Source organism: Geotrypetes seraphini, chromosome 1 (genome assembly GCF_902459505.1).
Source record: "Geotrypetes seraphini chromosome 1, aGeoSer1.1, whole genome shotgun sequence".
In the NCBI taxonomy this organism is placed as follows: Eukaryota; Metazoa; Chordata; class Amphibia; order Gymnophiona; family Dermophiidae; genus Geotrypetes; species Geotrypetes seraphini.
In genome coordinates, this window is record NC_047084.1 from 227,635,684 (window position 1) to 227,657,330 (window position 21,647).

The 21,647-nt window shown below is 43.4% G+C and overlaps 1 long non-coding RNA gene across 2 annotated transcripts; it reads left to right on the top strand.

The window, feature by feature from the left end:
* The first annotated feature begins 111 nt into the window (after positions 1 to 111).
* LOC117361955 lies at positions 112 to 21,202 on the top strand. 2 transcript variants are annotated; one of them, XR_004539763.1, is made up of 4 exons: positions 112 to 411; positions 18,251 to 18,497; positions 18,882 to 18,984; positions 19,064 to 21,202. It is a non-coding gene; the product is annotated as an uncharacterized LOC117361955 (long non-coding RNA). The 2 variants fall into 2 exon arrangements; XR_004539764.1 differs by lacking the exon at positions 18,251 to 18,497.
* Positions 21,203 to 21,647: the final 445 nt, after the last annotated feature.

Below are 21,647 nucleotides of genomic sequence, written 5' to 3' on the forward strand. Positions count from 1 at the left end.
CCTGGCAGAGGGAAAAAACGAATGAAGCCGCAAAGGCTTCTGGGTAAGGAGGGCGTGAGACTTAAAGCAGTGGGAATGCTCTACAATTTCATTGCTTTTAAAAAAGCAGACTTGAGGACATTCCTGATTTTTTTTACTTACCGGTGTATTCTCAGGATGATGAAGGGTTTATATACAATATTTTTAATGACATCTTTTTTTTTTTTCTATGGATGCAAGTTTTACCATAGATATTTTTATACATCTGCACAGCAGATAGTGGCTCTGCTGTTTCGGGAGGCTAAAGTGGGCCGAGCAAGGTAGAGGTGGGCCTAGGACGAGATGAGTTACAATTATTTACTTTGTTTCTTAGCTTAAGCTCATCATTGTCTGACATTTTGCGGAAAGATAGATCATTAAAAATAGGAGCAGGTAATATTATTAAATGTAGATGTTTACATATTTGACATATACCAGATAGTTTGTGTTTTCCTTGTAATCACTACCCTAGGATCTTGTTTGTTTTGTTTTTTTATACCAGCCTAGCAACAGCCATACCTATCACTCAGCAGCTCATTTCCTTTACAGCAGTTGTCAATGTCACTCTTGATCGAAGCCTACAGGTAACAGAATGTGACACTGTTTCATTTAAACTTGTAACATGAAAGCAGAATATTGTATAGTATTGGTTATCCTTAATAATTTAGTAGAACTCTGCAAAACTCTTCAAATAAGTGCCTTGACAATTGTGGAAGTATTTCAATTTGCAAAAGCAGAAATCTAGAAGCTAAGGTTGAAGTATCTTGGAGAAAAGGTTTATTTCAGTGAAACGCTACTAGAATTGTAGTCCTCTTTCAGCTTCAGTTCAGCTTTGCCTTGAATATACGGTACTCACAAGAGGAGTTATTCAGTAGCTGGCCTGGCTGTCGGGAATATGTTGCCTATGGGCCATGGCAGCAGAAAAACCTAGCTCAGTTTAAAAATCTCCCAAAGCAGCATCTGCTTGTACAAAATCAACACTGATGGACTGCTGTGTCTTAGACTCTCCCAATGATACTGTGTATTCTTGTTTTGTGGTGGATTGTTTTAATGTATGTCTTTATATATCCCACCTTGGAATAAAGTGGTTTATATATTAAATAATATGGTTAATAAATTAAATGTTAAACACAATTTCCATGCTTCAGTTTATTTAACAGCAGTGTGATCATGTAGATCAGGGGTCAGGAACCTTTTTGGCTGAGAGAGCCATAAACACGACATGTTTTAAAATGTAATTCCGTGAGAGCCATACAATCTGGCTCTGTGTCGGCGGCTCCTGCTTCCGGGTGACCGGCAGAATGTCTCCAATGGTCTGGGTAGGTCTGCTTGGGTGACCTCTGTTGCAGTGCACGTCTTGGAGAAGATTTTTCTCCGTTGCAGCAGAGGAGCTCGTAGTGTGTGCGGCCGCTCTCCTTGGCTCAGCCCCCGGAAGTCAGAGTGTCACATTGGCAGCGAGCCAGATGCAGCCATCAAAAGAGCCACAGGATCCTGACCCCTGATATAGATGATTTCCAGACCCTGAGTTGCAAGAATGTATACGGTAATTTTAAAGAGTAAAGGGTCATAAATTTGAAATTCTGCTTTTCTGTGAAACAATCAAAGCAGTTCACATATATTGTACAGTATATTATATGCAGGTTTCTTCGTCCCCTTTGCACATCAACAGCGTACCAGACTGATTAGCTGATACTGTAGTTTAACAAAGGGGTCATTCCATGTTAACTGGACCAGGAGCCCAAGCCCGACTCCCTTGTAATCCAACCAAATTTTACAGGGGTGTTGTCTAGGATATAAAATGAAACTCTGCAAAATTTTTGGGATCTAAATTTGGTCAGGAGCTAAGGAACATAAGAACATAAGCAATGCCTCCGCTGGGTCAGACCAGAGGTCCATCGTGCCCAGCAGTCCGCACATGCGGTGGCCCAACAGGTCCAGGACCTGAACTGTAATCCTCTATCTATACCCCTCTATTCCCTTTTCCAGCAGGAAATTGTCCAATCCTCTCTTGAACCCCTGTACCGTATGCTGCCCTATTACGTCCTCTGGAAGTGCATTCCAGGTATCCACCACACGTTGGGTGAAGAAGAACTTCCTAGCATTGGTTTTGAATCTGTCCCCTTTCAACTTTTCTGAATGCCCTCTTGTTCTTTTATTTTTCGAAAATTTGAAGAATCTGTCCCTCTCCACTCTCTCTATGCCTTTCATGATCTTGTAAATCTCTATCATATCCCCTCAAAGTCTTCTCTTCTCCAGTGAAAAGAGTCCCAGTTTTTCCAATCTCTCAGCATATGAAAGGTTTTCCATACCTTTTATCAGACGTGTCGCTCTCTGAACCCTCTCTTTTTTAAGGTACGGCGACCAATATTGGACGCAGTACTCCAGATGCGGACGCACCATCGCCTGATACAACGGCAGGATAACTTCTTTCGTTCTGGTTGTAATACCCTTCTTGATTATGCCTAGCATTCTGTTTGCCTTCTTAGTGGCTGCTGCGCACTGTGCCGTCGGCTTCATTGTCATATCCACCATTACCCTCTAGTCCCTTTCTTGGGTACTCTCCTTCAATAATATCCCTCCCATCGTATAGCTGCACCTCGGGTTTCTGCTTCCCACATGTAATACTTTACATTTCTCAACGTTGAACTTCATCTGCCATCTCGTCGCCCATTCACCTAGTTTGTTCAAGTCTCTTTGCAATTCTTCGCAGTCCTCTTTAGTCCGAGCTCCACTAAATAGTTTGGTGTCGTCTGCAAATTTTATTATCTCACACTGTGTCCCTGTTTCTAGATCATTTATGAATATATTAAATAGCAGCGGCCCGAGCACCGAGCCCTGCGGGACACCACTCGTGACCCTCCTCCAGTCCAAGTAGTGGCCCTTCACTCCCACCTTCTGTTTCCTAACCGCCAACCAGTTTCTGATCTATCTATGTACGTTTCCTTCCACCCTATGGTTCTTCAGTTTCCGAAGTAGGCGTTCGTGGGGTACTTTGTCAAAGGCTTTTTGGAAGTCTAGATATATGATGTCTATGGGATCACCTCTGTCCATCCATTTGTTAATTCCTTCGAAGAAGTGCAATAAGTTAGTTAGGCACGATTTCCCCTTGCAGAAACCATGTTGGCTGGTTGTCAGAAGTTTGTTTCTTTCAAAATGTTCATCGATGTTGTCTTTTATCAGTGCTTCCACCATTTTCCCTGGAACTGAGGTCAGACTCACCGGTCTGTAGTTTCCCGGGTCATCTCTTGATCCTTTTTTAAAGATGGGTGTAACGTTGGCTATCTTCCAGTCCTCCGGGATCACGCCTGTTTTCAGGGATAGATTGCAAATTTGCTACAGTAGTTCCGCTAACTCCTCCTTTAGTTCCTTCAGAACCCTTGGATGGATTCCGTCCGGACCCGAGGATTTATCAGTTTTTAGTTTTTCTAGCTGCCTGCGTACGTCTTCCAGGCTCACTTCCATGGATGTTAATTTTTCTGCTTGATCTCCCTTGAAGATTTGCTCAGGTTCCGGTATGTTGGATGTGTCTTCATTTGTAAATACAGACGAAAAGAACATGTTAAGTCTTTCTACTACTTCTTTCTCTTCTTTCACCACTCCCTTCTTATCTCCATCGTCCAGCGGTCCCACCTCTTCCCTGGCTAGCCTCTCTTCATACTCTCTTTTGGCTTTTCGAACCACACGGTGACATTCTTTTTGATACTTCCTGTGCTCTTTCCAGTTGCCCTCAGTTTTGTCTTTTTTCCATTTCCTGAATGAATTTTTCTTATTGCCTATCGCTTCCTTCACTATTTTAGTTATCCACGCCGGGTCTTTTGTTCAACTCTTTTTGCACCCCTTTCTGAATCTGGGGGATATACAGATTTTGCGCCTCGCTCACAGTGTCCTTGAAAAAAGACCAGGCATGTTCTACCGTTTGCCATTTTCTGGAAGTGTTTCTAAGTTTCTTCCTTACCATTTCCCTCATTGCTTCGTAGATTCCTTTCCTGAAGTTGAAAGTTGTCTCGTGACCTAAAATGCCAACTTTGCTTAAGCACTGCAGTAGAAGGAAACTACCTAGGAGCCTGAAATTTTGCAGTTTGGTACAACACCTTGGGGCAAATTTCTGTGTCAAGTTTGAAAACTTTTGCAAACGTGCTTCCATTTCTACAGGTCAGCAAAGTAGGCAAAAAATTCACGAATGAAAATTTTTGGCACAGTTTGGCTCCTTACTGCTGCTGGTAGATATGTCCGCTAAGGGTACAACTTTACCAGCAGGCATGTACCATGAGATACTTCCAAGATTTGCAATACGAGCTTTTACAGTTAAGTGAAGCTGAAGATATGACCATCCAAAAAATATGGCTTTATGCATTTATGCAAATTTTCACTGTTTTTTAGATTCAAATATCTCTGTGCAGGGTTTTTTAAAAAAAATTTTTATATCATTTGAAAGAGCATGTTTTTTTGCTACAGAAGCTATCCTGTTTCATCTTGGACCCGACCTTTCTTTGGTGAGAATTAATGCTTCAAAGATAAGCATTAGTTGTATATGCGCATGAATGTTTAATATTGAAAAGACTCGTGTTCTCCACAAACAGTACTTCATAACATGTTCATTTATAATTTTTACTTATTCATTGGTCTTCAGAAGTGCCAGTATTAGCCAATTGGTTTGAGTGGCCAAATACTATGTGGCACTAGCCTCCTCATCAGACCGTTATATTTTATATAAAGTGCTTTAGTGCTTCTATACTTCAGTACTTGAATGAATAAATAAATAAATAAATAATCTTTCAACTTATCTTTTTTTCTACATTTTCTGAGTTTTCCCTTTGTCAGCAGTTATCAGGAAGGGACCTGTCATTCCGACATGTTTCACCCGAAGGCTGTGTCAAGAAAAAGTCCCCCCTTCTGCTTTAGCTTCACACCATCCCAGTCATTGGGATTGAACAGGAGCTTCTGTCCTACAGCTTCCAATCTCAAGCAAACTGCTTCTCCAGAGAGAACTCTTCCAGTTCTAATGGTGTCAATGACCCTCCTTCTGCCTTTGAAATCCCTATAAGCCACCTGGAGTTGAAATTGCTACCTCGCCTCGAACAAAAACTGTCTATCAGGCCAGAAACTGCTGGTACCGGGGACTCCAAGAAATGCCGCTGCACTTCATTGTGGTTCTTACCCATAAGGTAAATGATGAAACAAGTAGAACAGGGGTGTCCAACCTGCGGCCCAAGGGCTGCATGCGGCCCTGTGAAGTATTTTGTGCAGCCCTAGTCGAGGGCAATGCAATGTTTTCCCTGCTGCCCCTGGGTGTTTACCGTCTTGCTGGCTCCCTCCTCTATCTTGCTGCAGCGTTTGCGTGGCCTCAAACATTTTTTTTGGCTAATGTGGCCCAGGGAAGCCAAAAAGGACACTCCTGAAGTAGAATTTTAACATAATTGCAGTTAAGTAGAGCCTGATGCCAGATTTCTGCAGTCACTTTACTCTTCAGCCTATGAAATCTGATCACATCAAATGAGGTGTCTTTTCCAAATTTTATAAAGCCAATGCATTGAAAAATATCAATAAATAGAAGAATAAAAAGTATATGTATTGAGTATTCATTCTTTAATAATCCCCTTTGAATGGAATCTCCCTTTTGTATTTATCTGGATGGAATCTTTGTTTGGTTCCAGTAGAGGTACAGATATTTGCAGAGTACAGTAGTTTCCAGTAGATGGCATTCTTGGGTTTATTGTTTTTACAGTTTTAATCACATTAAACAGTTTCAGAAATGTATGTCATTTTTCATACTTTTTGGTATCATTTGACTAAGGGCCTGCACCAAAACCTGGGAATTCTCTTTTCTGTATTACTTACCAATTATGCACTTTTGTCTCTATTTTATTTTAACTATTTTGGAGATAATGTTATAAAGAATTGTCTGTGTGGAAAGCCTGTTTTACACAGATAAAAGGGCTCTTTATAAAATTGCCCAACCACATACTTATGCATATACAAGAATAAGAATCTAAAGAGTAAATCTACTGCTACATAGAGCCAAAGGCGTCATTTTAAAGCTACAACCAGTCCTGCCCTGAAGACCCACTTGACTACCAGAAATATAAAGGTTATCTTAGGGAGAGAGGTAGTAACATAAAAGTTCTGTATTCGGGGGAAGAGAAATTTGTACCATGCTGCTGGGGTCCCAGGAGGGCTATGAGGAAGACAGATCACTTTGTGTATCTTGGCTGCTCCACAACCTTGTTTGAGGTTGCATTTGCTGTTGGGTACAGCTTACACTCTTCCATACCCTTTCTTGAAGTATGATGGTTATTTAAATTTAGCTTGAATTACATCCTTTTAATATACTATATAGGAATTCTGTGTTTATCACATACCTTTTTGAATTCTCTCACTGTTTTTGACCCCCACCACCTGCATCAGGAGAATATTCTAGATATCCACCACCCTCTCTATGAAAAAGTATTGCCTGATGTTACTACTAAGTCTATTACTCTGCAACCTCAATTCATATCGCTTACTTCTACTGCTTCCCCATCACTGAAAGCGGCCAAGGACAGAAAGATACAGAAAGAAAGACAAACAGCAGCCAAGGAGAGAGACAGAAAGAAATACAGACAGACAGTGGCCAAGGAGAGAGAGAGACAGAAAAAAAGACAGACAGTGGCCAAGGAGAGAGACAGAAAGAAATAAAAATAGAGCAGCCAAGGAGAAAGAGAGAAAGAAAAAATAAAGACAGACAGCGGCCAAGGAGAGAGACAGAAAGAAATAAAGACAGAGTGCGGTCAAGGAGAGAGACAGAAAGAAAGACAGAAAGTGGCCAAGGAGAGAGACAAAAAGAAATAAAGACAGACAGCGGCCAAGGAGAGAAAGAGACCAAAAGAAAGACAGACAGCAGCCAAGGAGAGAGACAATGAAAGACAGACAGCGGCCAAGGAGAGAAAGAGACCAAAAGAAAGACAGACAGCGGCCAAGGAGAGAGAGAGAGAGAGAGAGACTGAAAGAAAGACAGACAGATAGCGGCCAAGGAGAGAGAGCGACAGAAAGAAAGACAGAGACAGCAGCTAAGGAGAGAGAGTGACAGAAAGAAAGACATACAGACAGCGGCCAAGGAGAGAGACAGAAAGAGAGAGACAGACAGACAGCGGCCAAGGAGAGAGACAATGAAAGACAACGTCCAAGGAGAGAGACAGACAGGAAGAAAGACAGACAGCGGCCGAGGAGAGATAGAGACAGAAAGAAATAAGGACAGACAGACAGACAGCAGCCAAGGAGAGAGAGAGACAGAAAGAAAGAAAGAAATACAGACAGCAGCCAAAGAGATAGAGAGAGAAACAGAAAGAAAGACAGACAGACACACATCTATTCTAGCACCCGTTAATGTAACGGGCTTAAACACTAGTTTGTCAATATTTAGAGTATTTTTATTATATGTTTAGATCAGATCTTAATATTAAATGGTGCATTGGCCATTCAAGGTGCTTTACAAAGTATGAATTCTCAGCCTTCCCCATATTTTAATTCCTCCTAAAAACACAGTTGAAGATAAAAGGCAGCACTGGTATGCTTTCGTTGGCAGCTGCATAAAATATATTTAACTGCAGGTCCACTGCAGTTATTTCTGTCACAATGATGGAATTGTATTGACAGCCTGTGTAGCTTATGAATCTCATCTGCACATGGCAGATAACAGTACAATTCCCTTTAAATAAACTGGAAATGCCATCCATTTAGGTGTCACATATATAATGAAATTATATCTATTTGAAACTGAAATGGAATGCAAATGCCATAAAGGGGAAATTAAACCAAATCAGTTTTGAGTCTTATCTATGAGTTTTGCTGATCATTATATTTGTGTTGTTGTACTGGCACTTTTTTTTGGAAAATGTATTCATCTATTACCCCAAGTATCGCTGTTCCTCCTCTACAGAAATAATAGAATTATACGTATGTAGGGCCCCCATTGTAATCCTTTTTAAAGCAGTAGGTACTAATACAAAAGCATACCAAATAGAGCAAAGGACTACTATTTATCATACCTGCTGCAGCACCTACTTGAGAGGTTGCTGTAATAGTTGATTCCTCCATCTGTATTAGTAAATGACTCTAGTGACTGTATGAATATTGTAGTTGGATTTGATGGATAGAGGTGATAGATAGAGGACCACCTCCCTGTTCCATCACTGAACTTTTGTTCACTAGATCTGCATTCTGTGTCTGATCAGTTCCTTATCCCTGACCAGCATCCACCCCCCACCTCCATCTGCCAGAAAATCCCCTTTTTTATCTCCCTTTTTCTGCCCTTGAGTGGAACAAACCACTCAAGGCCATTTTGCCAGTGGTTTGTCTATTTCTGTCAACCATGGACCATATCTTTCTGCTTAGCTTTTTAAATGCAAGGAGGGGGCTGGTACTCCCCGGGGAAAAGCGGGGAGGTGGGGTGGAGGGGACATGGGGAGGAAGAGAGTTGCGAGGGTAAAGGCGGAGGGCACAGCAGAGGCACCGGGAGCGGGAAAATGGCCCGAGACCCAAGGGAAGGCGGCCCAGGTAAAGGCAGAGGTGGAGGACAAACACCGGGACCTACAGTGCTTATACGCAAATGCAAGAAGCCTCATGGCTAAGATGGGTGAACTGGAAGTCATGGCCAAGGGGGAGGACCTGGATATAATAGGAATTACAGAAACCTGGTGGACAGAGGAAAATCAATGGGATGTGGAGCTGCCAGGGTACAAGCTCTACAGGAGGGACAGGACCCACAAGAAGGGGGGAGGCATAGCGCTGTATATAAAGGACTATATCTACTCGATTGGGATCGATACAGCAACAAAGGCAGAGGAGCTAGAATCGCTATGGGTCAAATTGCCGGGAAAGAAGAGTGCAGACATAAAGCTGGGGCTGTATTATCGCCCGCCTGGTGCGTCAGAAACAATAGGACAAGACTTGGAAGCAGAACTGAGACAGGAATGCAGGACTGGAAGTGTAACAGTGATGGGGGACTTCAACTACCCGGGGATAGACTGGAGTACGGGACACTCCAACTCCACGAGGGAAGCAGGATTCGTAGAAGCTGTGAGGGACTGCTTCATGGAGCAACTAGTCAAGGAACCGACGCGAGGGGATGCTACTCTTGACCTCATCCTTAACGGATTAGGGGGGCCTGCAAGAGGGGTAGAAGTGGGAGGAACACTAGGCAACAGTGATCACAACGTGATCAGATTCACATTAGAAAGGGGGTCACCCATAGTGGGGAGGACCGCAACGACTGCGCTCAACTTCAGGAAAGGGAACTATGTTGCTATGAGGAAAATGGTGGGGAGGAAGCTCAGGAACGGATTTAGGATGGAGACTGTAGGGAGCGCCTGGACCCTTCTCAGGGACACACTGCAGGAAGCGCAAAAACTGTACATCCCCAGTTTCAGGAAAGGCCGCAAGAACAAGCGGTCAAAAGACCCGGTTTGGATGACACCTGAAGTAAAGAGGGTAATCAGTGACAAGAAAGTGTCCTTCCGGAAATGGAAAAGGGATCCAACGGAGGAAAATCACCAGGAGCACAGGAAATGCCAAAAGGAATGCCACCGAGAGATTAGAAAAGCAAAAGGGAAATACGAGGAGGGGCTGGCCAGGGAGGCGAAAAACTTCAAGGCATTCTTCAGTTACGTAAAGGGGAAGCAACCAGTGAGAGAGGAGGTGGGGCCATTGGACGATGGGGATAGGAAGCGAGTGATTAAGGAGAATAAAGAGGTAGCTGAGAGGTTGAACACGTTCTTCTCGTCGGTCTTCACGAGCGAGGACACGTCCAATATACCGGACTCAGAGGAGCTCATGAGTGGGGAGCAGGCCAAAAGATTGGGGCATATAGAGGTAAGTCGGGAGGATGTCCTCAAGCAGATTGACAGACTGAAAAGCGGCAAATCACCGGGACCGGACGGGATCCACCCAAGGGTTCTAAAGGAACTAAGTCAGGAAATAGCGGGCGCAATCCAGCATGTTTGCAACCTATCCTTGAAAACTGGAGAGGTACCAGAGGACTGGAAACTGGCGAATGTCACACCTATCTTTAAGAAGGGATCGAGAGGTGACCCCGGGAACTACAGGCCGGTGAGCCTGACTTCAGTTATAGGGAAGATGGTGGAAGCAATGATCAAGGACAGCATTTGCGAGCACATCGAGAAAAATGGCCTACTGCGGACAAGCCAGCACGGATTCTGTAAGGGAAGGGCGTGCCTGACAAACCTTCTGTACTTCTTTGAGGGAATAAGCAGTCAGGTGGACAAAGGGGAACCCATAGACATCATTTACCTCGATTTTCAAAAGGCCTTTGACAAGGTGCCACATGAAAGGCTGCTTAGGAAGCTGTGGAACCACGGGGTGGGCGGGGATGTACACAGATGGATCAAGCACTGGCTGTCAGGTAGACTACAGAGGGTCGGAGTAAAGGGCCAATATTCTGACTGGCGGGGAGTCACGAGCGGTGTGCCGCAGGGATCGGTGCTTGGGCCGCTACTCTTCAACATATTTATCAATGACCTGGAAACGGAGGCAAAGTGTGAGGTTATAAAATTTGCAGACGATACCAAGCTCTGCGCCAGAGTTAGGACCAGGGAGGAGTGTGAGGAACTGCAAAGGGACCTCAATAAGCTGGAGGACTGGGCAAACAAATGGCAAATGCGCTTTAACGTAGATAAATGCAAGGTCATGCACATAGGGAAAAAGAACCCGTTGTTCAAGTATAAAATGGGGGGGAAATTGCTGGAAGACACCGGACTTGAGAGAGACTTGGGTGTGCTAGTGGATCCATCCATGAAACCATCCGCACAGTGTGCAGCAGCCTCGAAGAAAGCCAACAGGATGCTGGGCATCATCAAGAGGGGCATATCAACCAGGACGCGGGAAGTCATCATGCCGCTGTATCGAGCGATGGTGCGCCCACATCTGGAATACTGCGTTCAATATTGGTCGCCGCACCTCAAGAAGGACATGGCAGTTCTTGAGAGAGTCCAAAGGAGGGCAACGAAACTGGTAAGAGGGCTGGAAAACTTCCCATATGCTGAGAGGCTGGATAAACTGGGGCTCTTCTCTCTGGAAAAAAGGAGGCTCAGGGGGGATATGATAGAGACCTTCAAAATACTTAGGGGCATAGAGAGGGTGGACAGGGACAGGTTCTTCAGACTAAAAGGGACGACAGGTACAAGGGGGCACTCAGAGAAACTGAAGGGAGATAGGTTCAAATCAAATGCAAGGAAGTTTTTCTTCACCCAAAGGGTCGTGGACAAATGGAATGCGCTCCCGGAGGAAGTGATCCGGCAGAGTACAGTACAGGGATTCAAACAGGGATTGGACAGATTCCTGAGGGAAAAGGGGATCGTGGGGTACTGAGGGAGGTGCTGGGGTGTTGCATAAGTATAGACAGCTCACCAGGTCGTGCAGGTGCAAGGCCGGAGGGTTAGGACATTGATGGGAAGATAGGACTTCGATGAGAAACCTAGGGGACAAGGGGGCCCCTTCTGGTGATTAAGGCAGGTCATGACCTGTTGGGCCGCCGCGGGGACGGACTGCTGGGCGGGATGGACCTCTGGTCTGACCCGGCAGAGGCACTACTTATGTTCTTATGTTCTTATAAGTACAATAAGCTTAGTCCCTGGTTATTTGAATTAAAAGACAATAATCTTCTTTCAATTTAAGCAGCAAAGAAGGTGGGTTGTATGACTACTTATATATACTAGTGAATTCATAGGCAGCAGAACGCTTTTTTGTATGGGGGGAGCCGCAAGTTCCGCCCCATATCCCACCTCTATAATAGTACTAATTGTAATGCCATTTTTTCCATTCATTTTTCATCATATATATATACACACACAATATAATCTTATTAACAATACATAATGGATAACCACAAAATTAAAAAGCACATTGTTTCTCAACATTCATTCCTACTAGAACACCTGGCCTTGGTCACACATGCAGAACACAGATAACCCCTATGGAAATACAGGACCACAAACTAAAAGTAAACCAAACCCTAAGATTCAAAACTCTGCATGCAGTACAACCCCCAGAGAAATAGAAACAAATGCATTTCTTCCTGAACAGTGCAAAATATAGACAGCAGATGCCATTTCTCAAAACTGACACAATTCAATCACTAAATTGAAAATAAAATCATTTCCCCTACCTTTGTTGCCTGGTGATTTTGGTTTTCAAACCATCTTTCCCAGTCTCTGGCTGCACTTCCTTCTATCTGTGCTCTTAACTGTATCCAGGGCCACCTTATCCATTTGCTGTTTTTCACTCCTTCACTTTTTGCCATACATCTATCTTTAGCATTAACTTTTAACATTCAACTTTCTTCCATTTTTCTGCTTTCTTCTCAAAATCTACTTTTCCATGCCTTCCCTTCCCATCTATCCATGCGTACCATCTCCTCCCTCTTTCTTCTCCCCTACGCCCATCTATCCATAAGAAGCATTTCTTCTTATCTCTTCCCTGTCGCACCCATTGCTGTGCACCATCTCCTCCCTTTGTCTCCCCTTCCCCTCCATCCCTATGTACCATCTCATCCCTCTCCCATGGTCAGACATCTCCCTCCCTCATATGGTCTGGCATCTTTCTCCTCTCCTTACCATAGCCTGGAACCTTTCTCCTCTCCCATGGTCTGGCATCTCTCTCTCTCTCCTTCCCATTCCAGTGGTCTGACATCTCTCCCTTCTTTGGGTCATCTCTCCTCCATCCCAGTGTAAATATCTGTCCAACAATTCTCCATTTTTCTTCCTTTCCCCATATACATAATCTCTTTTTCCCTCTCACACCACACACCTATGGCCAACAATTCTCTGTTCCTTTTCCCTCTCCACGGCAGCATTTCTTTCTCTCCCTTCCCACTACTCTATTTGTGCAGCATCTCTCTTTTCCTCCTTTCCTAACTCCCTCCCCCCCTCCGGTGCATTTGTCCTTCCCAACCCTCTCCCTGTATGTGCAGTATCTGTCTTCCTAACCCCCTGAGCATCTGTCCTCCCTGCCTTCCAAACACCCTACCCGCTGCACCCAGCCTCTTCCTGTCATGCTCTGCACCCATCCCCCTTCCCTCCTCCCCTGTCAGGCATTACAACCAGCTCCCTCCTTCCTTCCTCTGCCAGACCCTGCACCCAGCCCCCTTCCTTCCCTCCCTCCCCTGTCAGATTCTGCACCCAGCCTTCACTCCCGTCAGACTCTGCACCCCTCCCCCTTGCACTCAGCCCCCTTCCCTCCCTCCCTTGTCAGGCTCTTTGCACCCAGCCACCCTTCCCCCCCCCCCCCCGTCAGACTCTGCACCCGGCCCTGTCCTCCTACCTCCTCTGGCCTGGTGGTCCAGAGGTGCAGCAGGCAGGAGCGAGCTTTCCTTGCTCCTGCCCCACTGTTAACCTGGTCGGTCATGGCTGGTTTCTTCTGCCGCTGAGTGGCAATAAGCAGGAGTGTGCTTTGGCGCTCCTGCTCGGCGCTCAGCAGCTTCTTTGACTGGCTCCTGTGAATTCTCGCGAATCACAAGAATTTGCAGGAGCCAGTCAAAGAAGCCACTGAGCACCGAGTAGGAGCACCAAAGTGCACTCCCACTCATTGCTGCTCAGCGGCAGAAGAAACCAGCCGCGATTGACCGGGTTAGCAGTGGACAGTTGCACGGAAAGCTCGCTCCTGCCTGATGCACCTCTGGACCACCAGGGATAAAAGTAAGTGGCAATTTTGTGGGAGCCCATGCCCCCTCCTCCCCCGTTCTGGTGCCTATGAGTGAATTACAAGTTCTATTTAAACTTTTCCTCATAAACAGAAAAAAACAAAAAACGAGCACTATTGTATGAATGGTGGTCTGTGTTGGGCACTGTTTATAGAAGAGTGTAGTGCTGGGATCTGTGCACAACCTTGGGCTTGAGGAACTACACCAGTGTCACGCAAACTTTGTTGAGCTGGGGCACACTAAAAGTAGTGGCCGCGGCATGAGGCATCTGAAAGTGCGTGGACGTCGCCATAATAACATCATGCACGTGTGTCATCATCAGGTCGACTTCTGCACATGTGCGAAGGCCTTCCAGATAGGCCCTGAGCTGCCAGTGGGGGGAGCAGGGAAGAGGCGTGGAGAGAAGGAGAGGTGCTGGCGCTGCCTGATTGCCTACTGGATGTGCCTCCTGCCACGAGAAGCACATCCTGTAGGCAGTCAGCCGGTGTCTCTCCTCCTCCCCATTGTGTCACGGTGCACCTGAAATCTCAGGAGGCACACAGTTTGCAATACACTGATATACACTATTGAAAATATGGCCATGCCCCCTTTTCAACTGCACACAAAAATATTTACACCAGTGCGTAGGAAGGTGCATGCATAAATGTAAATTGTTGCCAATAATTGATAGTGCTACTTGACTCAGCCAATTAAATTGTTGCATCCAAATTGGACCTATGCCCAAATTTATGTGCACAATTTTGAGTGCCATATATAGAATTCAGGAAAAATTGGTAAATAGGGTCCTAAGTATTTTAGAATAAATGGAGGATGACTTGTGCTATGCACTGTCATATTGAGGACCTTGGGGTTCACTAAGGAATACCCTCTTGGACCTTCAACTCCACATGTGAGCTGATGATGCTGAATCCAGGGGCAGTGACAAATCTTTGTGGTTGATGTAGCCAAACAAAAATATTTCCATCCTTGGCTCCCAAGCACCCTAGTTTCTGATGCTATGTGGGGCAAAAAAGTATCTTAAGCCATGGTTTTATTGGCCCTTCTTATCCTGTTGCCAGGGGGAGGAGGGAGGGGAAGCATTTGTACAATGACAACCCCTAGAGGCTGGATTTAAGCACTACAATTTCTGGGTTACAGGAAGAGCCCTAATTCATGACCCTTACTAAAAACCTCCTGCAATGACTGGCCCAAATTGCTTATCTCTCAGTTCCTCCTTAGCCTCTTATGCAGCCTCTGTTCCAGTTCTGACTAGTAATTATGTCTTGCTTGCCAGATTTGCCTGAGTAGCTGAATAGTTCAGGTCTCCTTTCCAGCCTCCAAAAGGGTGAATTGATTCCTATGTTTGTCACACGTGTGAGAAAAACATCAAGGACTATGTTATTGCTACTGCTCAGCATGAAAATAAGATTTCCACAGCTACTTAAGTTAATTATGCCTATATTTCCTTGCAATTTTGTATGAGTTAAAATCTGGCTAAAATGTAATGTAGATCTCAGGATCATCATTTCTCAGAGTTTGGTCTTCCACAGATCCTTCTGTCTGGGTATGTCTATAGATCAGATGCCCATAGCAACTATTGATTTTTGACTAAATAGAGATTCTTCAAACAAAAAGAAACTTTCCTTCATGGTAATCTCTGCAAGCTCTATGATGAACACTGTGGGGGACCAAATGTGGACGAGGTATGTTTTTCCAAAACATGCTGCAGAATATGTAACGCTTCATCCTGTGGAATAATAGTGTACAGGGAACAAACATGCATCATTACTAAAATAATGTCTTCTTTTGGTTTTATATCAGCCAATTTCCTTAAAAAGTCTGTAGTATCCTGTATATATGATCGACTTTCTCTTACAAATGGTTGAAGGAATTTATCCACATAAACAGATAATGCCTCCAGTGTTGATCCTTTAGTGGAAACAATGGGACGACCTGGAGGGATAATTAAAGATTTGCGAATTTTGGAGAGTATATAATACTGGAATTTTAGGGTGTAGTACATTCAAAAAATTTAAATTCCCTTAAGAACATAAGAAGTTACCTCCGCTGGGTCAGACCAGAGGTCCATCGCGCCCAGCAGCCCGCTCCTGCGGCGGCCCATCAGGTCCATGACCTGTAAGGTGAATTTTGTCTGAAACCCTTCATTCCCTGTTCCCTTCTATCTGTTAACCTTCTTAGTCCTACCTGTATCCCTTAATCCCCGAGTCGTTCAGGAATTTATCCAATCCCTCCTTGAAACCCCGTAATGTACTCTTGTCTTATCACATCCTCCGGAAGCGCATTCCAGGTGTCCACTACCCTCTGAGTGAAAAATAATTTCCTAGCATTGGTTCTGAACCTGTCCCCTTTCAACTTCTCAGAGTGCTCCATTGTTCTTGTGGTTCCCAATAGGCTGAAGAATCTGTCCCTCTCCACCTTCTCTATGCCTTTCATGATCTTATATGTCTCTATCATGTCTCCTCTGAGTCTCCGCTTCTCCAGGGAGAAGAGCCCCAGTCTTTCTAACCTGTCTGCGTATGAAAGGTTTTCCATACCTTTTATCATGTTTTGTCGCCCTTCTCTGAACCCTCTCAAAGTATCGCCATGTCCTTCTTTAGGTACGGTGACCAATATTGAACACAGTACTCCAGGTGCGGGCGCACCTTCACACGATATAGCGGCATGATGACTTCCTTCGTTCTGATTGTAATACTTTCTTAATACCCAACATTCTGTTTGCTTTCTTTGAGGCTGCTGCGCATTGTGCCGTTGACTTCATTGTTGTATCCACCAGCACACCCAAGTCTTTTTCAAGGTTACTTTCCCTTAGTACTAATCCTCCCATTTTATAGCTGAACATCGGGTTCTTTTTCCCTATATGCATAACCTTGCATTTCTCTACATTGAAGTTCATCTGCCATTTGTTCGCCCACTCCTCCAGTTTGTTCAGGTCTCTTTGTAGGTCTTCACATTCCTCCATGGTTCTAACTCTGCTACAGAGTTTGGTGTCATCCGCAAATTTTATAACTTCACACTTCGTCCCTGTCTCTAGGTCATTAATAAATACATTGAACAGCAGCGGTCCGAGTATCAACCCCTGCGGAACACCGCTCGTGACCCTCCTCCAATCCGAGTAGTGTCCCTTCACTCCAACCCTTTTGCTTCCTGCCTGCCAACCAGTGTTTAACCCATCTGTGTACGTCCCCTTCCACCCCATGGTTCCACAGCTTCCTGAGTAGCCGCTTATGGGGTACCTTGTCAAAGGCCTTCTGGAAGTCGAGATAAACGATGTCTATGGATTCCCCTTTATCCATCTGGCTGTTTATCCCTTCAAAGAAATGCAGTAAGTTCGTTTGGCACGATCTTCCTTTGCAGAAGCCATGTTGGCTCTCTTTCATTAGTCCATTTTTTTCTATGTGCTCACAGATGCTGTCTTTTATCAGTGCTTCTACTATCTTGCCCGGAACTGAAGTCAAGCTTTACCAGCCTGTAGTTTCCCGGGTCACCTCTCGATCCCTTTTTAAAGATAGGTGTAACATTTGCTATTTTCCAGTCCTCCAGGATCTCCCCAGTTTTCAAGGATAGGTTGCAGACTCGTTGGAGTATATCCGCTATTTCATTTCTTAGTTCTTTTAATACCCTTGGGTGGATTCCGTCCGGTCCCGGAGATTTGTCACTTTTCAGTCTATCTATTTGTTGGAGGACATCCTCATGGCTTACTTCTATTGTCGACAGTTTTTCTTCTTGGTATCCATCGAAGATCTCTTCGGGTTCTGGTACATTGGACGTTTGTGAAGACTGGCGAGAAGAACTTGTTTAATCTATCAGCTACCTCTTTTTCCTCCTTTACCACTCCCTTTCTGTCTCCATCATCCAACGGTCCTACTTTCTCCTTCGCCGGCTGCTTCCCTTTAACGTATCTAAAGAATGATTTGAAGTTTCTTGCTTCCCCGGCCAGTCTCTCTTCGTATTCTCTTTTCGCTCTCCTGACTACTCGGTGACATTCTTTTTGGTGTTTCCTGTGTTCCTTCCAGTTTTTCCCGGTTTGGTTCTTTTTCCATTTTTGGAATGATTTTTTCTTGTCTCCTATCGCCCTCTTCACTTCATTGGTTATCCCTACCGGGTCTTTAGTTCGATTTTTTATTTTTTATTTTTTTGCACCCTTTTCTAAAACTGGGGATGTACGGATTTTGTGCTTCTTGCACCGTGTCCTTGAATAGGGACCAGGCTTTCTCCACGGTCTCTGTTTTTCTCGAGTTGTTTCTGAGTTTCTTTCTTTTTGTCAGAAACTCTTGATCTAATGCTTGTTTTGTTATCTTGTTGATCTTGACTTGAAGATTAGTAGTGGGATCTATATCAATTTTTTTTTTTGTATTTCTTCCCTTCTAACTGTCTCAATGCTTCAGTCAAATACATATCTCTGTTTAGTAGAACAATTTATCTGCCTTTCTAATTACCAGAGAGTGATCATTCTGTAGAGTTGTTAATGTCTTTTTTCTTGCAGTGTAAGGTTGGCTTGATTTTTTTTTTTTTCCTTTTTTAATACCGCTCTTTTTTCTCTAGAACTGCCATTACAAGCTTATAAAAGGATTCTAATAATAATAATCAACCCAAGGGGTATCCAAGTGGATTTTGGTGTTACTAAAGATCTGCCTTGATTGAAGTCTTCCTTTGGAAAAAACATTTTTATCCTTAGTGTCTGCATTAATTTTTCTACATCAATTCGAATTTGAAAATTATCAACATTTTTGGTGGGCACAAAAGTTAAACCTTTCGAAAGAACTTTCAGTTCATCCAACGATAGACTATGGTGAGAGAGGTGAATTATGGGAATCTCTGTCCTCTCTGGGATCTTGTCTGCAGTCTCTGATTGTAATTGTAGTTCTGGACTTGTCCCCATTGATTCTCAGATCTCTGTCTACCTCTCTGTTGTTGGTAACGTGGTCTGGCATCTAAAAAATCATCATCAGAGCTAAAGCTGCTGGCTGACAATTCTGAAGTTTTATCAAATGTCACTTTTTTCTCTTTGTGTTTTTTCTTGTCTGTTTACTTTTAACCAAGGTTCACATAATCCTCATCTCTTTTAAATTTTTTAAATTTGCTCTTCTGTATTTCGGATCTAAATGCGTCTAAATGTTTTTTTCATATCATTTTGATGAGTTATGAATTCACTTTCAGAGGATTTTTCTTTCAGATGTTTAAGTTTATCCTCTATATTCATCCTTTTAAATGCGTGGGCACCATTTTCTGTTTGTGCTCCGGAATCGGCTTGATCAGATAACAAGGGTTAAAGTGAGGTAAGCTGTTTGTATATTAATTTAGAATATATGGTGCATGGTATGAGAATTGAATGTAATTTAGGATTTTTAATTTTAGATGCTGTTGCTGTAAAATTCCCTGATGCAGCGGGAGCAGATAAAAACGCAGGCCGCATCGGAATAAGTTAAAAAGATGAGCAACGGCAATATGCCAGTATAATGAGCAACGGCATTAGAAAAAGTATGGAACTAACTTCATAAGTCAAAGAAAGAAAAAAAGAAAGTGTACTCAAGATAAGTACTGATTCATGTTTACAGATACAACGGAATGTATGTTATTAGTTTTGAAAAAAATGTTTCCCGTTTCTGGATTGAAATGAATTGTAAGGTAGATGAGTACAGCTGGCCACCAAACAATAGGTGGATGTAAAAGAGAGAACATGATTTTAGAAAAGGTTTTTTCAAAATAGGGGTTTTAAAGCATGAATATAGTGATTTAATAAAATAAAAGTAATTAAGAAAAAAAACGTAGGAAGTAGTGGGGTTTCAGCCTGTGATGTGAGTAAGAGCCAGTGAATTTATTCACGATACGACCCGAATTGGGTAGAGAAGCTCCATATTCTGAGGCTCCCTATCCCCTAAATAAGTGAGTAACGAATATAACTCCCTTACATTTATTTCTCTTTCTTGATTTAAGCAGCCATGTCTATGCTTTGGGCCTTCTTCTCAAACCCAAATTCATATGCAGAAGTGGATACCTTTGGGGAAAAGCACCAGAGTAAATTTCTTTTAATTTCCATGCAATGTGCTTTGGATGTACTGCGGTCTCTTTCATCACAGTCTGGATTTCTTATGATGTTTAGTGAAATGCACCCTCTGGCTCCCACCAGCCTCTCAAAGAGCACATATTTATCTTTGAATCCTTTGAAGGCTCCTACTTGTCTTTATAAAATGGCACCTTCTTATAAAAATTACCCTCTAAAGGGAAACACCCATGGGCAGTGATGGAAAGCCAGGTTCATTATCCATTGCATTACTTTAAAAACACAAGTAGGCTCCAAATTGTTACTCTGAAAGAAAATTAGAGAAGCAAGGTGGTGCCAAATTACACTGGGAACCAGAAAAATGCATTTTATCTATCGTACTTTACAAAGCTACATTTTTTTCTTTCTCTATTGTACTTAGGATCAGGGTGAACCACTCCCAGTCAAACAGGCTTTTCCACCACACAGTGGCTGTCAAAAACAGCATAAAAATGTCTGTTCTCTGCAATTTCTTCAAAGGGCACTAGGCTAAAAGTCTTGGAGGAATGTAAATTCTATGAATGATCCAGTCGTAGAAAGCACATATTTTCAATACAATCTTTTCTTTCCTATTTGACAATTTGTCTCAGCATTTTACACTTGCAATTGCTTGAAATTTCCTAGCTGGTACAGTCAAAACATCAGTGGAACTCCCTGAGTGGTAAAAATGACAGGCTGTGAATAAGTAAGCAATCCTGATGAATGGCAGTGTCTTGACACGAACGGTGACTTAATAACTTTTGGAATAAAATTTAGACTGAATCCTGTGACAGCATTTACACATGAAGAGATGAAAAAAAATAAAGCATACTACTTATGAGTGATGAAATATAGCTAAAAAATTCTGAGAATATTTTGTTAAAAATATTACAGAACACCCTCAAGAAATATTAAAATAAAGAAAGATGCTTTCCATTAAAACAGATAACCTGCATCAGTGGCAGCACTGCCTGCAGCCATGTGAGAGATCCAGATTCACTTCCCAAACCCGGTTTCTGTTTCCCTGGCCATCTGGGGCTGGGAATATTATGGTGAATCCTCAACCATTTCATAAAATTGATGTTTAGTGCATGAATACTGGCTTCTGTGGATTCTCGCTACACTCAGGAGAGAAACCGCGCTACTAGTTGGGATGGGGAGAAAAGGCTGAATGTAGCGAAACCTGCCTCAGGACAGATTGACCTACAGGACATGCCTTGATGAGCCTCTCAGGTTGGTTGCAGGCCAATGGAATTTCCTCCCACATCTTCACTTGTGACAGGATGTTGAGTACTGTGGTGGTACACAAGAGTCATTGTAGCATGGCATTCACTTCAGTCCCACTTTCTCTTCTCATAGAAACATGAAGGCAGATAAAGGTCAAATGGTCCATCCAGTCTGCCCATCCACAGCATCCCCTAGAAGGGTCATTTCTTCTCTCCTCTCTGACCATTGCTGGGCCAGGACTCAGAATAGAACTATCACCGATTCAAGGTAAATCTGGTGGCATTTATCTCTCTTGCACACCAGGTTAATTGTAGGGCTAGGTTCTGGATTTTAGATTTATTACTAACATTTTCCATATCTGAGTTCAAGATGAGTTATAATCTTATATACACGTTATTTCTCTACACAAATGGGGCACAATCTGAAATGTACCTGAGGCAGTGGAAAATTAAGTGATGCCCAAGGTCATAAGGAGCATCAGGAAAGAGGATGGGACTTCAGTGGGCGAAGCAAGATTTGAACCCTAGTTTTATTGGTTCTCAGCCTGCTGCTCCAATTGCTAGGCCCCCTGTGAAAATTAGCTATGCAGTGCATAGCCACAAAATAATCATGAACTTTACAGTTTGACTTTTTGAAAACTGTCCATATCCCCAATATATGCTTTTCATGAATGGCGTAAATAAAATGGCTTTA